This window comes from Sinohyriopsis cumingii, unplaced genomic scaffold (genome assembly GCF_028554795.1).
Source record: "Sinohyriopsis cumingii isolate HCF-2022 unplaced genomic scaffold, ASM2855479v2 utg001621l, whole genome shotgun sequence".
NCBI classification, from domain to species: Eukaryota; Metazoa; Mollusca; class Bivalvia; order Unionida; family Unionidae; genus Sinohyriopsis; species Sinohyriopsis cumingii.
In genome coordinates, this window is record NW_028316027.1 from 468817 (window position 1) to 494290 (window position 25474).

The following is a 25474-nucleotide window of genomic DNA, read 5'->3' on the forward strand; positions in this document are numbered from 1 at the left end:
TAGATAAAAATTAAGCATTCTGTTTCTTCTGCATACAGGATGGAAGGAACGCATGGCATATATTTACACCCATATGCACTGACGCTAGTACTGTACCAAGTGGGATTTGGCTGTCTTACCCCAAGATAATAATCAAGATGTCAGATACAGGTTAGCATTGTCTCAAAGTAAGCTTGAATGATGATCTCAGAACTTTACATGCCTTTTATTGCTCATAATCAAGTAGTCGGATCAATTTCTCCTTTCTGACGAGTTATAAACGATGAAACAATTGTTACTTGAAATGCCGATCATTGACCTTTATATGTAACATAGGCTACCAAACGGCAAACACTAGACACTAGTAAAGATGTGAACTTGGATACCAAAATAACAGATCATGCTCTGTGACTTGAACCTTGATATGAATGTTTGTGGCCGTTGGGTTGTATGAGGCTGACAGTTGGCAACTCATGATACCCTAGTGAGAAAACATAACTCTTTTTTTACAGAATTCTAAGTTTATTAAATTGCTTTTCAAACTGCTGTTCACAATTCGTATAATGCTTTCCAAACATCAATGGTCTCTCCCCTATTCCCAGCTACCCCATAAGAAAGCGATCATGATATAAATGTATAGACAGTCTTCAATGTGTTTGAAACATTTTATTTTACAAACTGGACATGGTGCAGTTTGAAGGAAAAAGGGACAGACCAGTCTCATTTGTACTGACATATGAGGTTAAAGCAGCTTTGGATGTACTTTTGTCAACTCGTTCTCCCTGTGGTATGCATAAATCATACACTTACTTCTTTGTATCACAATCTGAAACTGGATTCATAGACACTTGGCAAGTACTTCCGAAAGTTGCAGCTGAAGCAGGATGTGTCCAGAAATAAAAAATCGCTGCAACAAGAATAAGGCAATATGCAGCAACAGTTTTTCAGGTAATAAAAAGTCTTTATCAGATGTGTTTTAACAATGTCCTCAAATTGGTTCCTATATAAAATTCCCAAATAACAATATGTTCACCATGTTATGCAAGAATAATTATTAAGAAGTATCAGTGTAAACATTTTGCCTGACACCAAGTCACAGAATATTATAAAATGTGCCCATTGTCATTTATTCCATCTGGTGAAATGATACCCTGTGTCACATATCTATACGATTCATGATACACTGCCTACGAACACAGTATCGATTCTCAGTCTAAAGAATAAAAGGGCATATGGCTTTTTTATTCTCCTGCATTTATCTTCATTGATACGGATGCTTCTGAGATTGACCATTTGTAAATTACTGTGGAAAAATTCAAAAGCTATCCAAATTCCTTCCATTGTGGGAACTGGAGCTTCACTTCATTTGTTAATATCAAAATTTGGCAAGGGCAATATTGGCCTTTCATTGGAGGAAAAAGTTTTTACTTTCCGAATTAACAAGATATCAGATGAAAACACCATAGGATATATTATATTATTTATATAGGTCATGAGTCTCAAAGAAGGTGAGCTGGATTGGCTGTCACGCCATTTAGGCCATGACGTTAACACCCATAAAACTTACTACAGATTGCACGAGTTATCGGTAGAGCTTGCCAAAGTTAGCCGATCATTGATGGCAGTGGATATGGGTCAGGTGGCAAAGTATAAGGGGAAAACATTGGAAGATATTGTCATTGATGACTAAGAAGGTATATTAGAGTAGAATCTTGTTTATTACCAAACCATTTACTTTGCTTGTAGAGCTTAAGTAACCTCAGTTACATCCAGAAGTTAAAGCGTTGTTTGAAGTCTCATAGTAAGAGTGAACAGCATAAAATGAATGAAATTTTGACAATAGAAGTGAACTTAGACTAAATGCCTCAAAACCTCTTGACATAGTGTCTTCACCTAGGCCTAGTTGAACAAAAATATTTTGCAGTTATTGTTTAACAACCAAAAAACTATTCAAAACATCGAGTATATGGAGTCACTTATAGTGCTTGACAATAACATGGTTATTCTTGAATAATGATGCAGTTCCAAAAGTGTCTGAATAATAATCAGAATTTTGTGATCGGAGATTTAGAAGGAAATTATTGCACTAGTGTTTGATACTCGACATAATGAGAATGATTCTTGGCCTCAAGCACTGAACAATAAAATGGTCAACAGTTCTTATACTGTCAATGGTTAATGAGAAAATTCTGTTCTGCAGGTGAAATTAAAGTGAGGAAAAATACCACAAAGTTTTCATTCCGAAATAATGTTCAATTATTTGCAAATTGTATGACGTGCTCAGAATAACATTTCGGTTTATATTCATTAGTGTTTTCAACCTTTCAGAAGATGCTGAAATATGTGAGATGGGTACTGATGGTGATGAATCAGATGAAGATGAAGAAATTAATCTGCACAGTCATGATGAAATAGAGGTCGTGATGACAATTTCAGAGACCAACACAGGTATGAAACCATAACAGCAATGGCAAGTGTTACTTTATTCGTACCATTTAGCTGTAGTCAACTCTGAATGTATTAAAAATTGCATTAACATTATGCTCCTCTTGTCCCCACAGTATACCCAAAACCTTCCTAGCTGAGTGATTTTTTAAAAACTTTTCTTCAAAAATATGTAAGGACATTGCTACATTATCTGCCTGAAATGAAGTCGGTATATTAGGTACAGATTGGCATTTGTCCTCTTCATAAATACAAAGTTATTTTCACTTATCAAGATATATGCAATAACTTGGTATTTTAGTTGGTACTGAAGTGTTGAGTTGCATTAAATTTTCAAACTGTTTGTATGAACCATTGGTCTTTGGGAAGATCGACAGGTCAGAGTGGTCAAAAACAGGAACAAAGCAAAATATATCGTGAGTGTGAAAGCATGGGATTGTATTTTCATCCTCTTATTAACCACAAGGGTAATGAGGCAGGTGCACAAAGCATGAATGAAAGTAGCACATCGCCAAATTTTATCATCATTGTTTCAAAATTAAAGGTTTGTGTGAGAACATAAAATGCACTATCTGCCCTGTGAATTACATTTCCTCTTTATTTACCACACTCTTGAAGATGTAACATATTCATGTGAATTTGTTCATCGATTCTTCCGTTTTGGAAATTATGTCAGCACATAAGACAGACAAATGAAATTGGATAGGAATATTTGTATTTATATGTATATGATCTGGTTAGTATCTTTGAAATATATGTTTTAAAAACAAACCTAAAAAAAACGTATATACATTGTAATGTTCTCAACTGTTATCAATCAATTCTAATAATTGACTTATGAGATTGGTAATTTTCTATACTGAAGTAAACTTTGAATAGTACTAACAAACTTAACACATTATTTTTCTGTGCTCTGAAACTTGGTCTTTGAGCTATTGTTTATACTCTTTATGCACATATCAATTACAGTTTCAGAAGGGGTGATGAGAATAGGGATAGTGACATTGCAAATTTTGACTTATACAATGGATCTAGTACTGGTAGGTTTTACAGAAACGCTTCCATGTGGATACAGTTTACATGTGTGGAGAGGTCGAGTCATTACAATGCAAGGTCAGGGTCATATTGTCTTCTGCTGTTTACTGAGCTCAGATTTATGGGAAAGTGCGACATGGTGGTAACATTCTGTTGTCTACAACGGTGGCAGTTATGTATTCATTAAAAGTTTTCGTTTCCGTACATATCCTTAACCCCAGATTAACTTTTGTATTTCATGGCATAACACATTATGTCTGCATGTCTTCTTCCTATGCATTGTTATATATATTTGTTTTAATTTATATTTGATTTAATTTAATTGTTTGTTTGTTAGTTTAAATTTTTTTGAAATTCCATTACATGCTATTGTAATGGTACTTTATTTACTGGATTTGACACTTTTCAGAAAATCAGTTTAGTTCTATTTGTCCTGACTGTTTTTCATAAAAATATAATAATACAGGGTTAACATATATTTGAAAAGTGCTTAAATTTTCAACTGCTGGATGAAAAGTGCTTAATTTTTGAAAATTCTCTTGAAAAGTTCTTATTTTTAATGTCACTTGGAAAAAGGCCTTAAAAAGTACTTGAAAATGAGCTAAAATCATTAAAACGTGCTTGAATTTTTAAGAAAATAAAAGACCAAATTTAAAAACAAAAAAGAAATTTTGGTGGAAAAATTGCAGACAATGTCCAATCAACTATATGCCTCTTACTTTCTGTGGCTTGGTTGGTAACTAAGGAAAGGGAGATTACTCAAGATTTCCGATTAGTAGCGTCGTGGGAATGGCAATTTTGTGTTGTGTGTGCAACAAAGTTATATACATGGCGGCTATGGGTGAGAGTGCCCTTAAATTGCACTGTAAATGTGCAAAACACCGGAAATGTGAAGTGTCAGTGTCAGTATGAGCTTATGGTATTTTGTTACACATTACTGAAAACTGGTCAAACTTACGGAAAAATTCAACTGCCATACTGAGACAGACTCGTCAGGGTTGGCAGATCTGCCATGCAATTAAAGATTTAAATAATAGGGTGAAAAGTATGTTGCAATCAAGCTAAACCTATAAAATATGTACTAATTATGTGGACTGCGCCGGTGGCCTAGTGGTTAGAGCGTCCACCCCGGATGCGGGAGGTCATGGGTTCGATCCCTGGCCGAGTCATACCAAAGACTTATAAAGATGGTGCTAACAGCTACCTCGCTTGGCGCTCTGCATTTAGAGGTTAGTTTTAGGACTGGTCGGCCTGGTGTCAGAATAATAGGACTGGGTGGGAAATCATGATGCATGTCTGTGGCATGATGTCCCAGTGCTAGACATCACTATAAACTGTCACACTGCAGATATCACTGAAACATTTTGAAAAGAAATAAATGGACGAAAAAGGAAGATCCAGGTGGATTTGAGTCGCAAGCCCAGCATTGTACCTACTACATCTCAAAGAGAATATTACAGTTGCATCGGTCAAAATAGGCTGTGGGAGGGAATGCAGTTCTCTGTTCTGTGGTGGGGCATTTGTGTTCTTGGAATGCATTTGTAGTTGCCATACTTGAGAAATTCCTTTTTTATTTTTTGCATAGTTCCTACAAGTAAAGAAACATATGACATAGGTATATAACGGGTTTGTTTATTACTTTTCCACAGATTAATTGTGCAAATATATGGGCTTCACATTCTAGTGACAAATATTGAGTTATCATTCAAGTGAATTATGTTTTCGAATAGGGCCAAAACCCATCATGGAAGATGTCTTTAACCCTTGCTAATAGTTGTTATTCTTCTTGCAGATTCGGACACAGAACCCCTGACACGGAGAAGAACATATAAAAGAAGTAAGTTATACAAAATTTAGATAAGGGTATGAAGTGTCTTGAAAATATTTATTTAATGTGAGGTTAGCATTCATGACGAATTTCAAGCAGCCCTACGTTTTCATCATTTATGCTCAGAGTCCCTTTCTTTTCCTGCTTTTTCCAGACCAACCTTAGTATACCAACATTTTCAAGATTCTGTGTTGAAAGTCAATTACAAACTCCATAAATGCCCAAAACAGAGTCAGTTCAGTTGTGGTGTCTGTAACATGGAACAGAGTGCTTAAGATTTTTGTGTGTACTTGCTACTACAATAATTGTAAAAAAAAAATTAGTTTCTGAAGCTTCAGTAAAATTTCAGTCTAAACAAATATATATTTACAGGATTCTGGTAGGGTGCACGAAGGCTTGAATCATGAATTTTTTATGAATTTGATGGCTTGGAGAGCAGCTGTGCATACAAACTTGTGCAAATTAGTTTCACGTCATGCATGGAATAATGTACTTTTTGCACTATAACATTTATATTTAACGGGTTTGTCACGACAAAAGTCATACTACTGGTAGAGGTCTTATAGCACATGTCTTGGCCTGCGTCTTTAAGAAGGCAATTGTTAACAGGACTGAGGTTATTGTTCTTCACATAAGTGGTTGTGAAAGTAAATTTGATTGACGCATTATGCCCTCATTATATGGTAGTTATAACATTGCATTTATCAAGGAAGTTTTACAAAAGCAGGTTTAAAATATGTGTTGTGTAGAAAACCAAAAATGGATGAATCCTAACATGGTTCATTTTCAGATGATTTCATTCAGGAAATGCAAGGTGATGATAGATAACCATTTTGAAATTTTTCAAGTATATCAGAATGTTGGAGCTGGAAAGTTGTTACTGATAATGTTGATGATTTTAACTGGTGTTAGCTGCAGTTCTGATGTTCATGCAAGTTTGGACAAAAACAGACGGCATGCTGATCAATCCCCTATTCAGCGGTATTTTCAAATTAAATTTAGAAATGCAGATTACCAAGCCTGATTAAAATACAAGCATTTTCAAATTGTAGAATGCACTCATCTCTTGTCTTGAAAAAATTCAGCACTCAGGAATCTTCCAGCAAAACTGTCTAAAGTACTCGAAGGGTTAAGATGCGTTGAATAAATAAGAATCTAAATCTAAAGAAAAATGAACAAGAAAAGATATTTCATTTGATGTAATGCCTCAGTCTTGACAAGATAACAATGGCAGTGATGGACTTGAAACCCTAATATAATACTATCATCTATGGAACAGATAAGAAATCTAGCACAGGAGTCAGCAAAACACTGATACATGACAGTGAAAGGTTTGCAGAGCTAGTGTTAGTAAAGGTTTGTATTTGGGATCAGAGATATTTTGAGACAATACATATGAGTGTAAAATTGTATATCAGCAATAACGAACTGTTTCCAAACTTGTTCAAGCTGGAAAAGCTAGTTATTAGAAGTAGACTGAATGTGTGTGTGTGTGATTTGAATTTTGAACGTAGCTTTAAATGAAAAAAGTCAGTTATATCGCTACAATGTTTGCAGTGTGGCAGTTTATAGTGATGTCTAGCACTGGGGCATCATGCCGCAAACATGTAGCATGATGTCCCACCCAGTCACATTATCCTGACACCAGGCCGACCAGTCCTAACACTAACCTCTTAATGCCAAGCACCAAGCGAGGCTGCTGTTGGTACCATTTTTTAAGTCTTTCATATGACCTGGCCGGGGATTGAACGCACAACATTCCGCATCCGAGGCGGATGCTCTAACCACTAGGCTATCGGAGCGGTCATGCTCAATGAGGTTCTTAGCAAAGAACAATATTAATACAATGGAAAAGAACAGATTACTCTAAGAAACCATCAACAGATTAATGAGAATGTCGAGTTCAATATAGTTTAAAAAGAATGGAGCAGGCAGAAAGTAACATGGATACTTCAGTGTTAAGTAAATATTGAAGTATGGTCATGTCCTCTGCCCTCCCCCCTTCTTTTTCCTACTCTTATTCGGTAACAAAGGGAAGCACTCTTCTTGTAATAAAATCATGGCGACATTTCTATACTTTCAAAGAACCCCTATAAATGGGCATGAGAGCACATCCAAAGATGTCTAAACACCAGGGTGGCAATCGACTCAAACCATAGTGCTTACTGATCTTTTTTTGATGAGTAACCTCAACTTCACAACATGTTCTTCATGCATAATTTAAACCACTTTCAAATTCTTCTGAATTTTCGAAACTAAAATCAGTTGCTTCCTTGATTGGCAATTGAGAATATTTTTATAGATTGTGTAGCAATATAATTTTGGTATACTTGCATGAAATCATGTAATCAGAGATGACCAGGAGTAAAGATACAGCAAATATGTAAGGTCATAATATTGTTGAAGCTTACGAAAGGAAGTGAAGTAATGTGGGTTTGTTTGTCTCAGTAACTAACATACATTCATACTATTTTTCAATATGAAATGTCCATATTGGCCATTACTTTTTTCCCTTTTTTCCTCTTGTTTTTAATGTAACGATACTTGATCCCTAAATCATTGAACAAGGGTAACTTTCTCAAAACTGCATGACAGACTTTGAATTTCACAGCAGCCATTTTAACATAAACTTCCCAGTGATCAGTACAAATAATGATAATCTGCTATCAAGTATCTCTGCCACTAGCAGAAATGAAGAAACCTATGCACAGCATGTTTAAATCTGCAGGCTAGAATTTTGACATCTCACCTGCATCATTCTAACACGATATCACATTTGTTAAATTTATGCTGATATGGTAGTAAATGTGGAAAACTTTGAAAATCTTTTCAAGACTGTTCTTGAACCCATCCATAGAACTTCACAAAGCTTCTGCATGGAGTTCTATAACAATTTTGCATTTGTACTTCTTCATCAGCAAATAACACACTTAATTCTAATTCATATTCATTTTCTAATGCTATAAATCTGTCCAAAAGGCTTATTTCATAAGGTGGTTGGTCTCCGTTGTCTCATTTTCTATGTAATGTATTGAAATATCTTAATGAGAGCTAAAATTAAAAAAATAGATTATGAATAAAAGTGGCGAACTATTTGAATATTTCAGTTAGAAATCAAGAAAGGCAGAACGATGATGCTGATGATGAAGTGTAAAAGTAAGAATTACAATTCCTGACATTATGACTAGTACATTTAAACGGTAAGTTACAAGATATAAACTTCATGGCAACTAATACAAAAATGTTTTGTCATATTTTCAATGCCCACAAAACAGACATTTATGAATGTAAATTTTATACACATTGCTGCATTGCACAAATAATAAGTATTCAAAGTACTGAAGAAAAATTACTGAACTTGATTGTAATTTGCAAGAAGATGCATAAAGCAAGAATCCTATTTCCAGCTAAACAAATGTCATTATCTTGCCAACTTCATTTCATGTGTATTGTATATTCATGATACATATGCATAACTAAAATCTTTCTCTCCTTTGCTGGAAGTAGACATATGCAAGTATTCACCTTCAGTTCCACATGGGTGTAGAAAAATTCATAGTAATCTTAATTCAAAATGAACCTCCCATCACACAAACGACCACTTGTATTGATGATATTCCAGGAATATAATGCCTGTAGACCAGCCCCAAAACTCCATCCCCTCCACACCCCCAATCATTTCTTGAGAAACGAAAGTGACTTACTCTTTACTTTTATTCCAATAAAGGCTGAAAAATATGTATTAACATTTTTATCGTCATATGTGTACTTCAGAGATAATAATTAAATATGTACATATCATATCCTTGTCTTATTCTAGAACTTAATAGATCGCAGATGAAAGTTATTGCACATTGAAATTTCAAAATGCAGTTGTACAAAAATCTGTTTCAGGAAAAATTAAATGGACTGAAGAAAAAGTATCCACTATAAAAACAGAATTCGGACACCTGCTCATGAAAGGACTTCTTCCAGGATACCACCAAATAGAGAGCATGCAGGATAAGAAAAAATGCCTACAGAGGCAGTCAAAGACACAAATTAAGAGTAAATCAATAAGGAATACTAGAGATACTCCAGCTAGCATGGTGGTCATCCTTAAAAAACTTTATTTCCTCATTAATGGATTCTCACATTAACATGGGCTCTTTTTCCTCACTGAAATTCTTATATCTTTTTTATTTGAAATGAAAATGATGTCCATTGGAAATGCATTAGGGATGTTATGCTGGACATATTGAAAGTCATGTTATCTCTGCTTTTCCAGAATAGCTGATCTTGTTGAAACTTGGGTTTTAGTAATACTTGTTTTGGTGTTTGGTTGGTGCTTAATGAAAGGATTGAACCAAGGTGTAGTTATATCCTGACATTTGTGCATCAGAAGTCTAATGATCAAAGAATTTTGTACTTCACTTACAGATTTAAATTTGAACATGGAAACTTGGAAATATCAGAAAACATTTAGATCCCCAAATTTGGTATGTTGCACTTTGTTAACAATATCGGATATAATTTCAATACACGGTCATTAGTGCTGTTCCTGTAAAACATACCTGGGACCCAGGGAAGCACTTCCAATGTGGAGCACTCACCCAAAGATGCAATGTAGAAGTTAATTATACATTTAATATGAACTCTGTGAAATCAGAGTACCCTGGCACATATTTTTAAACAAATACCTCCCCTTGGTATAATGAATGTTTAAATGTTTAAATGAAACTAAACTTAGCAACAGTATAGAGACAGGTAAAACAATAAATGGGCCTATATTGGAATCCTAAAAAACAAGTGACTTTGCTCTAGTAATTTTTGTAGGAGTTGCTAGCCATTTTATTTGCTTTTGTTGTCTGCCAGCATTGTGTGACACAATCTCATTAGTGGTTTGCAGCAAGTATTTTTTTACGATTATGGTCACTGTCAAAAGATGAGCATATATGACTCTTTATTCTTTATCAAGTTTTTATGCAAATTGATGACCGTTTTGGATTTCAAGCTGAATATAGTGTATGACAGATTTTTATGAATGCACCTACATGTGCAGGTTTTATTGGGTTGCTGTGAAACTTTGTACAGATCTTATTCATCATCATCAGATGTGCATGTTGACAAATCATTGTACCTGAACTCTTTTGATAACAGTTCAGTATTTAGTTTGGTCTATACATTCCACTCCATCAAGGGATAGGGATGCAGGAGATGTGAGAGTATATGTACACGTACAAATTGCTATATGTTGATTTAATTTGTGGCACTTTCTAAGGTCTGTCTTAGGTCTTTGTCTATCATGCTTTTCTTCATAATGAAAATTTGGCAGTATTTGCAGGTTCTCGAGAGTATTAGGGACATTTGGAAACACTAGACTCAAGCAATACTAAGTTGTACCTGGGATAGGCACCACATAATTTCAGGGTATAATTTTGCTTTTGGTTTACTTATTTAAGACACATATTGAATGTTACTGCGACTAAAGCATCTCACCTTGTGGAGTAAAAGAAATGAGAAGCAAAAACTTATTTTAAATTATTTGACTGCTATATCAGTTATCACATAGTATACAAGCTGTGTTTTACTGTAAAGCTTCCTGTATCCGGGAATGAAATGAAGCATATATTTGGCATGTATTTCTGACATGGATATAATGTTATTGTGACTGAAAACTCAACACAACATCATTTACACGATAACAGTGCATTTCTGTATTGCACATTTGTTAACCTGTGATGTTACTATTAAATAATTTTTTTCTGCAAAAGCAGTAGTGTATGTTTGTAGCATGAATATTTTTTCAGGTCAAAATTTTTGGACTCCATATCAGGTAGTGATCATAAATTATGTGAAATGGCATGATGTCTTGCAAAATAGCAACAGTGTTATATCAACTGTTCTGCCTATCATACATTTCCAGAGTATAAATTGAAAACCATTTAATATATATTTTTGAAACTTTGGACATGAATAAAACTTGATGTGTAAATGTCCATTTTCCTATATGCAGTACTTCATTACCACTGTGTTCCTGCTTTCATGCAAATGGGTTATGAATTGACACAGACACTGTCGAAACAAGGAACAAATATCTCATAATAAATATTGTTAACAATGACTTGAAAATGCCAAATTTATTTCCGAAAACACATTTTGAATCGGTCTACCTCGAAACTTGTATTCTGGAGGTGCAATTAGAAACTTATTAGCATATATATGTTTCCATAGTAAAGAAGCTGTACATTAGTAAGATTTGTTTTGTGTGTGTGTGATTAGGACTTTCAACGTAACTTTCACAATTGTTCGGTCATATCGCTACGATGTCTGCAGTGTAGCAGTTTATAGCGATGTCTAGCAATAGGGCATATGTCGCAAACATGTAGCATGATGTCCTACCCAGTCACATTACCATGACACCAGGCCGACCTGTCCTAACACAAACCTTTTAATGTTGAATGCCTAGCGAGGCAGCTGTTAGTGCCATTTCTGTAAATCTTTGGTATGACTCGGCCGGAGTTCGAACCCACGACCTCCCACTTCCGAGGTGCATGCTCTAACAAATAAAATAAATGGAGTGGTCAAGATTGTTTTGTAAGCATAGCTTAAGATCCATTTTGACACATGTTCTTAAAACTCTATACATCAAACTAGTGCTCTAAATGTGCCTTCGTTCTTCTTAGTTTTCTTTTTGTGTTAACATCTTGGCAACCTAAGTAACATAAATGTAACTCTAATATTTTTTGTATTACCTGTGTTCATGAAAATTGGTATTAAAAATGACGAAATAGTTATTTCGATTGAAAGGGTATCAACATTCACTGAAGGATTCCTCAAAAACTGAAGAAAGTTCATCAGATCTTCTATATTTATGCAACCAGTGATATCGTGTGCCTTTTCTAGTAAGAATGTTATCTTATGCCAATCCCATGCGTTGAGCTGCATAGAACTCATATTTGATAATTACACTGCACATTACTTACAAGATTATGTGCATGCGGGGGGGGGGGGCGATTTTCTGTCAAACTCTAAAGTGTAAATATTCATTCCTCATTTCAATTTGTGCAGATAGCTTGATCTATCAACATGCAGAGGCTGGGAACATAGGTGTCTGCTTTCGTTATTAAATATTATTGTTTCATTTTGAGCTCTATGTAAGGGCTCGGGATAAAATAAGGAAAAGGCTGGATGTAAATACAAAAGTATTTTTTGTTTTACAAAGGTTTGAAGTTTTATGGCAGAATGTGCTAATTTCAGTTCTGCACAATAACTGAAATCGTCTAGTTAACAGGGTTCCCACACTACCAGAAAATCGGGGGAAAAGTCTGGAGAAAAGTTTGTTTCTTTTTCCCAACAATGAAATGCCCTTGATTTTCTCAACTATGGATGAAACTTGGGAAAACCCAGCAATTTTTAGCCACCACATGATGGAAAGAATAACTGAGTTGAAGCTGAACTGATCAAGAGCTAAGTTTACTGAGTTCTGACCAGAATATTTGGAGATTACTGTACTGATTATTTTGGTGATTGTAATAAACATATTTGTATAGTCAATCCAAATGCTCAGTGGAGTAGATTCGTCTAGTAGACAGGTTAGTTCAAAGACAGCTAGATATCTGTATCATAACTTGCATGGAAGTTACGAAAACCAGTCTGCCATCACTCTAAGCAAACATTGTGGGGGCATAGGTAGCCAATTACCAGAAAGTGTAGCCAACTGCATAGCATATATAGGAAAATAATTCATTTTCTCAGTTTATAAATGTGAGTTCTTTTGTGTTGCATATTTGTTATCTTGCGATATATTTTTGTTATAATGATTTTAACATTTGTTAGTTTTACCAATTGTAAAGCAACAAGCATAATGTATACATGCCAACCATTATGTAATCATTACGCTTTTATACACTAAGTTACGCCTTATGCTATCTGTGTTTGGATTACGCATTTTCGTTTTATCCCCCTCCCAAAAAAATTAATAATTTGTTTTCTCATGGAAACGCATTTGGACGCCTCTACTCATTCGCATATTAGTACTTTTTGACGCTCTACACCATTCTCATGGAAACTGCTTTCGACACCTGCAAATATTTTACACTTTGACCTTTGACCTTTATGAACCTGATGTGTTCACTCCCTTTTCAGACTGAAAAATTCATTGCTGATATATCAGAAATAACTCTTGCTAGTTTTATGTTCCTGTCACTCAGCATAACATTCGTTGCTATGTTTACAAAATATAATGTGCATTCTTAAATAGCTCACTTTTTATCATGGGGGGTGGGTGGCTGGACTTGTTAGAGACTCAGACACTCATAAATACTGTTCTGTGGGGGGAAATGCAGGAGAATTATTCAAAAGGATTGTTTTGATGCTTGCGACTTACATGTTTCAGCAATAAGATCAGAAATTAAATCATACAATAATAATACCAATATTCTCTTTAATGGGGCTGTCATCAGTTAGTATGTACTTTTGAGAGTGACATATGTAAGGTGAAGTTTTTTGCATTTAAAACATGCACAAATGAGATAATGTTGACATACCTCTATGCTACATTAATGTAATGTGGATGATGTTTCTTTGGATATTGTACTTTTGGAAATTTTACATGATTTAAACACATTGCTAACTGAAATGACTGCGCCCTTGTGCTAAAAAATCAGCCTGAATTAGTCTAAAGTACATTATCTATAGCAGGATTTAAAATAGGGAAATTGAATTTTGCCAGACTAGACATTACAAGCTTCTGGAAGTGCAATGAATGAATCACCAAATATATAAAATGTAAAAAATGCATCGGCTGTTTTTTAGACAATTTACCTCTGATGTTCAGGAAGTGAAAATAACCAAGTGGAGTTGGCACCTTTTTAAAAGTTGCACATCTGGAGTAAAGCCAAGCTGTATACTCTGTAGCCCATATTACAACCATCAATCATACACCAAAACACAGGGAATTAAAGGTTCTTTGAATTATACCTAAGATATACAAGGTCTTTTTTTAAATTACCAGTGAAACCAGTGAGGAAAGCCGGGAAGATTCCTTTTCTTTAAAATCCTAACCTTATTCAAATTTATTAAAATGTAGAGTGCCACCTTAAAGCAAATATTAAAACATATGCAATTTTTTAAAATAATTTTTTTTATAATTATGTGCTATGCTCTTTATAAAAGGCGCCATTTATATTAATGTTAAGCATGAAAATAAGCTAATTATGATCATTTTGCTCTTGCTTACATAATTACCAGTGAGATATCTTTGTGTCAATAGTGAACTTAATTATGGGTAAAATAGAAGTCTTAGAATATAGGAGTAGAGTCAACTTGACGTTAAAGCAACTGCAATAAGTAATATAAATATATAGTGGAAATGTTTCTTTTCATTTATTTGCAATGATATAAAAAACTAAATGATGAGAAAGTGAATTTCCTTCTTCCAAATTAAACAATAGGCAAATAGTTTACACTTTGACCTTTGACCTTTATGAACCTGATGTGTTCCATCCCTATTCAAACTGTAAAATTCATTGTTGATATCTCAGAAATAATGATGGCAAGCTTCATGTTCCTGTCATTCAGCATAACTTTGGTTGGTATGTTTACAAAATTTAATGTGCATTCTTAAAAGAGCACACTTTTTATCATGGCGAGGAGAGTTGGACTTGTTGGAGACTCTGACACTCATAAATACTGTTCTTAGGAGGGAAATGGAGGAGAATTATTCAAAAAGATACAAATATCAGCTTGAATTAGTCTAAAGTACACTATCTATAGCAGGAATTAGAAAAGGGAAAATGAATCATGCCAGACTAGAAAAAGCAAGATTTTGAAAGTGCAGTGAATGAATTACCAATTATAAAAAAGTAAAAAAGTTATCTGCTCTTTTATAAACAATTTACCATTTACATGTGCATTCGTAAAATAGCTCACTTTTTATCATGGGTGGGAGGCTGGACTTTTTAGAGACTCTGACACTCATAAATACTGTTCATAGGAGGGAAATGGAGGAGATTTATTCAGAAAGATTGTTTTGATGCTTGCGACATAAAATCATAATTATATAATACAATAATAATACCTATATTCTCCTTAAGGGGGTTCTCGCATGTTATTATTATCTTTTGAGAGAGTGACGTATGTAAGGTTAAGATAATTGCATTACAAACATGCACAATAGAGAGAACGTTGGCATACCTCTATGCTACATTACTGTAATGTAGATGATATTTCTTTGGATATTGTACATTTTGGAAATTATATATGATTTAAACACACTGCTAACTGAAATGACTGCTCCCTTGTGCTAAAAACCAGTCTGAATTAGTCTAAAGTGCACAATCTATAGCATGAATTAAAATAGGGGAAATGAATTTGCCAGTCTAGACAATACGAGCTTCTGAAAGTGTAATGAATGAATTACCAAACATATAAAATGTAAGAAAAGTTATCGGCTCTCTCTTATACAATTTACCTCTGATGTTCAGGAAGTGAAAATGACCAAGTGGAACTGGCACTTTTTGAAATGTGCACATCTGGAATAAAGCGAAGCTGTATACTCTATAATCTATATTACAACCATCAATCATACACCAAAAGATAAGGGAATTAAAGTTCCTTTGAATTATACCTCATATATACATGGTCTTTTTTAAATAGCCAGACCAACCAGTGACCAAAGCCGGGGTAACTTCTTTTTCTTTAAAATCCTAACCCTTTGTAAAATTATCGAACTGTAGGGTGCCACCTAAAAGCAAATATAAAAACATATGCAATTATTTTTTTAAATTTTCATTAAATTATGTACTATGTTCTCTATAAAAGGGGCCATTCATATTGATGTTAAGCATGAAAATAAGCTAATTATGATCATTTTGCTCTTGCTTACATAATTAGCAGTCAGGTATGTTTGTGTCAATAGTGAACTTAATTATGGGGAAAATAGAAGCCTTAGAATATAGGAGTAGAGTCAACTTAATTTTAAAACTATTGCAATAAGGAATATAAATATATAGTGAAAATGTTTCTTTTCATTTATTTGCAATGAAATACAAAATTAAATGATAAGAAAGTGAATTGGCTTCTTCCAAATTAAACAATAGGCAAATATTTTCCACTTTGACCTTTGACCTTGATGAACCTGATGTATTCCCTCCCTTTTCAAACTGTTAAATTCATTGTTGATATCTCAGAAATAATTATGGCTAGCTTCATGTTCCTGTCATTCAGCATAACTTCGATTGGTATGTTTACAAAATTTAATGTGCATTCGAAAATAGCTCATTTTTTATCATGGCGGGGGTGGGAGCTGGACTTGTTGGAGACTCTGACACTCATAAATGCTGTTCATAGTATGGAAATGGACGGGAATTATTCAAAAAGATTGTTTTGATGCTTGTGATATAAACTCATAATTATATAATACAATAATAATACCGATATTCTCCTTAAGGGGGTTCTCACCAGTTATTATGTATTTTTGAGAGAGTGACGTATGTAAGGTGAAGATGATTGCATTTAAAACATGCACAATGGAGAGAATGTTGGCATACCGCTATGCTTCATTAATGTAATGTGGATGATATTTCTTTGGATATTGTACTTTTGGAAATTATACATGATTTAAACATACCGGTAACAGTAATGACTGCTCTCTTGTGATAGAAATGCAACTTGAATTAGCCTAAAGTACACAATTTATAGCAGGAATTAAAATAGGGAAAATGAGTTTTGACACATTAGACAATACAACCTTATGAAAATGTAATGAATGAATTACCAAATACATAAAATGGAAGAAAGGTTATCGGCTCTTTTTTATACAAGTTACCTCTGATGTTCAGGAAGTGAAAATGACCAAGTGGAGCTGGCACTTTTTTGAAAGGTGCACATCTGGAGTAAAGCCAAGCTGTATACTCTATAACCCATATTACAACCATGAATCATACACCAAAAATATAGGGAATTAAAGGTTCTTTGAATTATACCTAAGATATACAAGGTCTTTTTTTAAATAGCCAGTATAAAAAGTGAGGAAAGCCGGGAATTTTTTTCTTTAAAATCCTAACCTTTTGCACTATTATCAAACTGTAGAGCGTCACCTTAAATCAAACATAAAAATGTATGCAATCATTTTTCAAATCTTCATATAAGGATGTATTATGTTCTAAACTAAAGGGTAAATTCATATTGATGTTAAGCATGTAAATAAGCCAATTATGATCATTTTGCTCTTGCTTACACAATTTGCCTTGAGGGATGTTTGTGTGAGTAGTAAATTTAATTATTGGAAAATTAGAAATATTAGAATATAGGAATAGAGTCAACTTAAATTTAAAACTATTGCAATAAGTAAAAGAAATATATAGTGGAAATGTTTCTTTTCATTTATTTGCACTGAAATAAAAAACTAAATGATGAGAAAGTGAATTTCCTTCTTCCAAATTAAACAATAGGCAAATATGTTACACTTTGACCTTTGACCTTTATGAATCTGATTTGGTCCCTACCTTTTCAAACTGTACGATTCATTGTTGCTATCTCAGACATAATTATGGCTAGCTTCATGTTCCTGTTATTCAGCATGACATTGGTTACTATGTTTACAAAATGCAATGTGTATTCTTAAAACACCTAACTTTTTATCGGGGGTGGGGGTGGGGTGTGTGGCCTGACCTGTTAGAGACTCTGACGTTTATAAATATTCTTCTGTGGGGGAAATGCAGGATAATTATTCAAAAGGATTGTTTTGATGCTTCCGACTTAAATGTTTCAGCCATAAAATCATTGAAATCATACAATTATAATACATATATTCCCACCAGTTATTATGTACTTTTGAGAGAGTGGCGTATGTAAGGTGAAGTTGTTTGCATTTAAAACATGCACCATGGAGAGAATGTTGGCATACCTAAATGCTACATTAATGTAATGTGGATGATATTTCTTTGGATATTGTACTTCTGGAAACTGTACATGATTTAAACACACTGCTACCTAAAATGACTGCTCCCTTGCGCTAAAAAATCAGCCTGAATTAGTCTAAAGTACACTATGTATAGCAGCAATTAAAACAGGGAAAATGAATTTCGCCAGACTAGACAATGCAAGCTTATGAAAGTGCAATGAATGAGTTACCAAATATATAAAATGTAAAAAAAGTTATTGGCTCTTTTTTATACAGTTTACCTCTGAAGTTCAGAATCTGAAAATGACCAAGTGGAGCTAGCACTTTTTTTTAAAGGTGCACATCTGGAGTAAGGCCAATCTGTATGCTATATAACCCATATTACAACCATCAATCATACACCGAAATATAGGGAATTAAAGGTTCTTTGGATTATACCTAAGATATACAATGTCTTTTCAAAATAGCCAGTATAACCAGCGAGGAAAGCTGATGAAATTATTTTTGTTTAAATTCCAAATCTAAGCAAAATTATGAAACTGTAGAGTGCCACCTTAAAGCAAAAGTAAAACTGTATGCAATTATTTTATTTTATTTTCATATAATTATGTATTATGTTCTGAATAAAAGGGTACATTCATATTGATGTTAAGCAAGAAAATAAGCTAATTATACTCATTTTTCTCTTGCTTACATAATTTGCCATGAGGCATGTTTGTGTGAGCAGTGAACTTAATTATGGGGAAATTAGAAGTCTATGAATATAAGAATAAAGTCAACTTAACTTAAAAACTGCTGAAATAAGTAAAAGAAGTATATTGTGGAAATAGATCTGTTCATGTATATGCAATGAAATAAAAAAATAAATGATGAGAAGTGAATTCAGTTCTTCCATATTAAACAATAGGCAAATATTTTACACTTTGATCTTTGACCTTTATGAACCTGATATGTTCCCTCCCTTTTCGAACTGTAAAGTTCGTTGTTGATATCTCATAAATAATTACTTTTTAGATAGTGACATATGTAAGATGAAGTTGTTTGCATTTAAAACATGCACAACGGATAGAATGTTGGCATACCTCAATGCTACATTAATGTAATGTGGATGATATTTCTTTGGATATTGTACTTTTGGAAATTGTACATGATTTAAGCACACTGTTAACTAAAATGACTGCTCCCTTGTGCTAAAAAATCAGCCTGAATTAGTCTAAAGTACACTATGTATAGCAGCAATTAAAACAGGGAAAATGAATTTCGCCAGACTAGACAATACAAGCTTATGAAAGTGCAATGAATGAATTACCAAATATATAAAATGTAAAAAAAGTTATTGGCTCTTTTTATACAGTTTACCTCTGGAGTTCAGAATCTGAAAATGACCAAGTGGAGCTAGCACTTTTTTGAAAGGTGCACATCTGGAGTAAAGCCATGCTGTGTACTCTATATCCCATATTACAACCATGAATTATACACCAAAATATATGGAATTAAAGGTTATTTGAATTATACCTAAAATATACAAGGTCTGTTTTAAATAGCTAGTATAACCAGTATTGATAGCCGGGGAAGTTCTTTTCATTTAAAATCCTAAGCTATGCAAAATTTTGAAACTGTAGAGCGCCATCTTAAATCATTTTGCTCTTGCTTACATAATTTGCACATTATTACAAATATTGAGACGCTGGCTGCTGACCAAATATATTCGCTCAGTACATGCCGGATATAAAGACCGATTCAAACAATAACTCTACACTGTAGCCAGGGACGTAATAACCATTAAGCAGACTAAGCGCGTGCTTAGGGCACCAGGGCCAAAGGGGGCACCACAAAGGTGAAAAAAGGGTGAAAAGAAGAAAAAACGAATGAAGATTTGTAACAAAAATGATAAAACTAGTGCAAATTGATCATAATATTCTGTTTCTTGATCATGGTGCACCCTAGGGTTATCTTCCCAGGTGTACGTGGAAAGGAGCTGGGCACCAAGATTTGAGAGGGCTTAGGGCACCAGTGAGCCTTAATCAACCTCTGACTGTAACTGACTGACATTCATTAAAAATACTCTGCCTAATTTCGAGAGTGTTGTCCATTTTATGTTATATAAAATGAATGGAGTTAGATAAGATTTTTGTGATAGTATATTATTTCCACTCTTCTAGACCTACAGAAATGAAAGTTACAAATGTCTTTTTGCATATTAGGAATTGTTAATCACGGCCATTTTCGAATCAAAGAAAAGCGTGTGCAATCTATTATTTTTGTATACGTAGTTTATTGTCATTTAATTTAATAATGTGGCATTCGACGCGAGTTGTCAAACTCATCTAGATTTTTCCCCAAAAGATGCAAAAATGGTCCAAAGCTACCATTCGTTTAACAAAGATTCGAGTGTCTATGAAAAGTAAGGTAAACAGATTTAATCTATTAAAAGGCATGTAACATTTCAAAGGACAAACAGAAGAGACATATACGTATGTACAAGAGAGAGGGGAGGGGAGACATTGCACTGGTTATAGTCACTATTGTACATTTCGTTTATTTTATAGATTCGTTACTTAGAATATAGTTGTAAGCACTAGAAATGTCTAGTTCCGAGAATATATTTATGAAAATTTGGAAATATTACATAGTGTGTTCCTTTACTTATATTCGCGTCACATTCCAATAATAACTCTAGACTTAGACTAGGAATGTACTGAAAAAAGCTATAGCGAAAGAGCTGGAATCTTTGGGTGTTAAGTAAGGGGCAATAGACAAACAAATTATTCGACATCTTTATTATCATAATCACATGCGCACGTGGAAGAGATAACTAAATTCACCATGTAAAGTCGGATTTCAGGGGACTACCCGCATATCTAAGTTTAGTTCGTAGGATATTAAGATGATGTTTGCCAGTAGCATACTAGCGTGATGCTCCGTTTGGTGAATTAGAGAAACGTTTCTTTAAAATATAAAGATTTTGGAGGATTTCGGATATCGTCAGGGAGAGAGTTCCAAAGACGAATTGTATATTGGTAAAAGGTCGTCTAAAAAAATAAAATCTGGTAGAAACTGGTGTGATACTTTGAGAGTAACGTAGACGATAATTATATGCCTCATATATCTTTTGTGGCTTAACTGGTTACGTACTTGAGTATTTATAATCGAATACAGTATGCATACTCTCTCTTTTTTCCTTCGTTGTGCAAACCAAACAGTTTCCGTATAAAGAGACTATCTAGCAAAATTAATGGGTATAGATCTGTAACGATCCATGCAGATTCCATCATAATTTTTTTTTCTTCTCTTTATTCTCATCTTTCCGAATCTTCAATAGAGCAGTTATCCCCGACTCCAGAAGCATATTCTAAGGTTGGACGTATGAATAGTGTATATAATTTAGCCGAAGTCAACAATCAGTCTTTAATTAGACGATTGTGTTTCGTCACCTTTCTTATACATCGGCATGTCATGCGTTAGTTTCCACTGTGTTAGGAACACGCTGGTTTCGAGTGATTTATTTTAAAATGTTTGCAATGGAACATACATTTCATCAATTATACTTTTACAAATTTATATCTTCGTTAATCGGTTCCAGCGGTTTTGTTTAGGTCAAGACTAGTTATTACATCTATAAATTCTTGTTTATGTATAATGATGGCAGAAATAAGAGTTTGATTTATAATTTCAAAATGCGGTAACTGTTTATCATAATTTTTAAACGTGTAACAGAGCAAAGAGTTCAGCAGCTCGCACTTTTCCTGATCATTTGATGCAAAGTTAGAGGATCGATTCATTCGTTTCAGTGGAGGTATTTGGTCCAATGTCTTTGTAGAATATACTTGTTATCTCATTATTTTCCAATAAGGTCGAGGATTTGATCCGAAGGCAGGGCTTGAACCCTCATCCTTTCGGTGGCAGGTCTGAGACGCTAACCACTGAGCCACGGTGACTCCGCCTAATTTTAATATACCCGTATGATATGTTCCAATATTATACCTGTTTAATAACAGCCAATAACACAGCAAACGAAGGCATGACGACATCTAATTTGAAGGTGTAATGACGAATGCATCCCAATGTAATTTAAAGACAATTACGTAAACTATTTTTGCGTTTTTTTTATTGAATATCATTTTTGTCATGTGATACACATAACATAATCTTACATTTGAGATTATTAAAAATGAAATTTATGAAATACGTTGAATAGTTTCAATCTCTTGCGACTCTTGTGAAAGATCGTACGTTGTTATTTATATAATTTTACATGTTATTATAATCCTTTATTGAGTTACACTTTGGTTACAAAAGAGACATCACTTTGATGTGCCCTAAAATTCACGTGCCATTTTAAAATCTATTTAATCTATTCTACACTAGTAGGACTCATGAAATGAAGGCAGCTTACATGGCCTCCAATTCACCTTTGGGGAATAATACGTGTGGTAAACTTCTCTATCTCCTCAGTGTGTAACTATGGAAACGGTAATTTAATTACCTCTACTCCCGTATGGAGATTTTCGATTAACACCGAAAACAGCTGTATTATATAATGGTCAGTTCTGTATATGTGTAGGTTAAAGCTGGGAGAATTATACCGAGAGAGTAGCAAATAAACCCTTCTGTAAAATCCCAAAACTCGCACTATTACATTTTTAACTGGTTTCTCTTTCACTCGTTTATAAATAATTGTAAATACGTGAGTAGTAACTAAGATTCTATAAATTATTCAGACCAATATCCAAATTTCATTCTTAAAGTATTGTGAATTTTATGCTTACTTTCCAAAAATAATGATAAAGGAAAGTCTTATTATTTTGAAAACGGAGCATTTTTTATAAAGCCCAAAGCAAGACAACTGGATTTATACGTTCAAAAAATGAAATGTACTAATGCGTAATTCGTTCGTTTGAATTTTAAGATACATTTTATTTTCTTGGAATTGTTGTTCATGTGCAAGTTGGTAGAGTAATAAGGACATTACAGTGTCAAAACCTATGAGACGTTAAAGCAGAAATAAATCCTTGTCTAGTTAGTATTATGGCATAAAGTTGAAACAGCATGATTTATAAGCACGTCATGTTACACAAGGGATGGTTTTGGAAAGTTGTTTCTTATTACGTGTATAAATTTCACCCATATGGTATAATGTTTTGATGAAATAACTTCTAGTTTTAAAAGAGATATGAAAATAAATAAGTGTGAAAACACTGTATGTTCACATGGTCTGCACACTCAGTGTGCATAATCAAAATACTCTTCTCAGCGTATTTGTGGTTCACGTTTTAATATCAGAGAGATCATTAACAATTCCCATTGTCAAAGGACGACCGCAATATGAGTATCCCTTGTCTATGTACTACACTGAATCTTAATTGTTACTTCAGACAGTAAGGTGACAGCCTATTGGTTCCATACATTTACTCAGAAGTAGATGATGGTGTGCATAAATAAACTCATGTATCAAAAGATATATTTTGGTATTTCACATGTACGTAATTTTCACCATCAACAAAGTTTCTACATGACGCCTACCAGTTTTCATAATCTGATTCATAAAATCACGAGCTGATTTCTTTCTTCTTGTATTGTTATAACGTGTACCCTCTTTGGACTGTATAATTTTTCCTCATATTAACTACCGATGTTAAATGGACCTAAGAATTAAAACTAGTGCATCATATTAAAATATAGGCTTGATAGTTGATGTGTTTCTGACATTTTTGTATCAGATTCAGTTTTATGAAATGTTATAATACATGGATAAAATATTGTGTTGCCAAATGTACACCACTGGCCTTTAAAAAAAAAGAAATTTCATTAGCTGGTCTTCTGAGATCATATATAATTGTACATTCCAAAGATCAGCACGAATTAAATATTTCCCGATCTCTTATCCGGTTACTAAAATGGTGCAAATATAGAATGATGTGAAAATTACCTATACACGGTATATAGTGCGGTCACAAAATTATATAAAAAAATAAAATGGTATTGCTGAAGTTAGATTTTTAACCAAAACAATGTATTGCGGAATGTATGTAATTATTTCACTTGCGTGAAAATAGAAGTGTGACGTGATTTGGATTTTTAACGTGCTTAAACAATTTTTGAGTCATATCGCTACGATGTCTGCAGTGTGGCAGTTGATAGTGATGTCTAGCTTTGGGGCATCATGCCGCAGAGATGTAGCATGTCCCACCCAGTCACACTATCCTGACACCAGGCCAACCAGTCCTAACACTAACCTCTCAATGCTGAGCGCCAAGCGAGGCAGCTGTTAGTATCATTTTTGTAAGTCTTTGGTATGACTCGGCCGGGGATCGAACCCACGACCTCCCGCATCCGAGGCGGACGCTCTAACCACTAGGCCACCGGAGCGGTTTGAAAATAGAAGAAACAATTGGTATAAATTGTCCAAGATTGGTTTACGCATACTTAACTATGGGTGACAGTAGAAACAGGCATACGAATAAGCAAAAGGCTGTTTAACCGACCGTATTAAAAGAAAAAACATTCTATCTGACCTTATAATTTTCTTTAGTTTGTGTTCAAAAACTCTTTTCAACGTTTAAATTTTAAAAAATGCAATTTAAAAAATCTCAGCAGTGACCTTTTCATTTATTTTCGAATGTACAGTTGAATGCACTCCCACAATTAAATGTTCCAGATATTATGGACTTGTATATTTCCTTTCAGTTTTCATCTTGTGTGTGTGTTTTCAGGAATTTGTTTACTTCCTCACAAAATACAAATACTTTTGCCCCCAGTACACTTTAATTGGTATTTTTATTTGCTTTTATCACGAATACACATTTGACACTTAGTATTACCCTTGCTTGACTGCCCGTCAGTCCGTCCATCCATGCGACTCATAACACCTGATGTCTGCAAAACAATATTAATCCCCTCAGAAGGTTTGCAGCAATTTGTACAACAGCGTTTATTATTATAACAATACCCTACAGGTTATATCTAATTTCACACCCCTTCGTTAAAAATGTTGACATTCATTTCGGTTTTAATGAAGGGATGATTCGATTTGCGATTCTGGTGCTGAGAAGGTACAAATAAAATGTGAATATTAAAAGAATTTGTAAGAAAAATGTCTACTTTAACAATAACTTTCTATTTGCTGATGTCGACTTTCGTGCCAACGTTGAAATTAGTTCAGATCTTAACCAAGACAGAGAAACGCGACTTTCCCTGAATATCTTGTAGCCTGCAAATGGGTTTGACGAGGTTAAACAAATAAAATCCATAAACAAAACAACCCCGAATCCGAATCTCTGAAGGGAGTAGAAAACAAATGA

General features: G+C 34.0%; 1 pseudogene; it reads left to right on the forward strand.

Annotated features, from left to right (window-relative positions):
* The first annotated feature begins 1471 nt into the window (after positions 1 to 1471).
* LOC149771864 (dual oxidase-like) overlaps positions 1472 to 25474 on the forward strand; it is a 191103-nt pseudogene continuing 167100 nt past the window's right edge.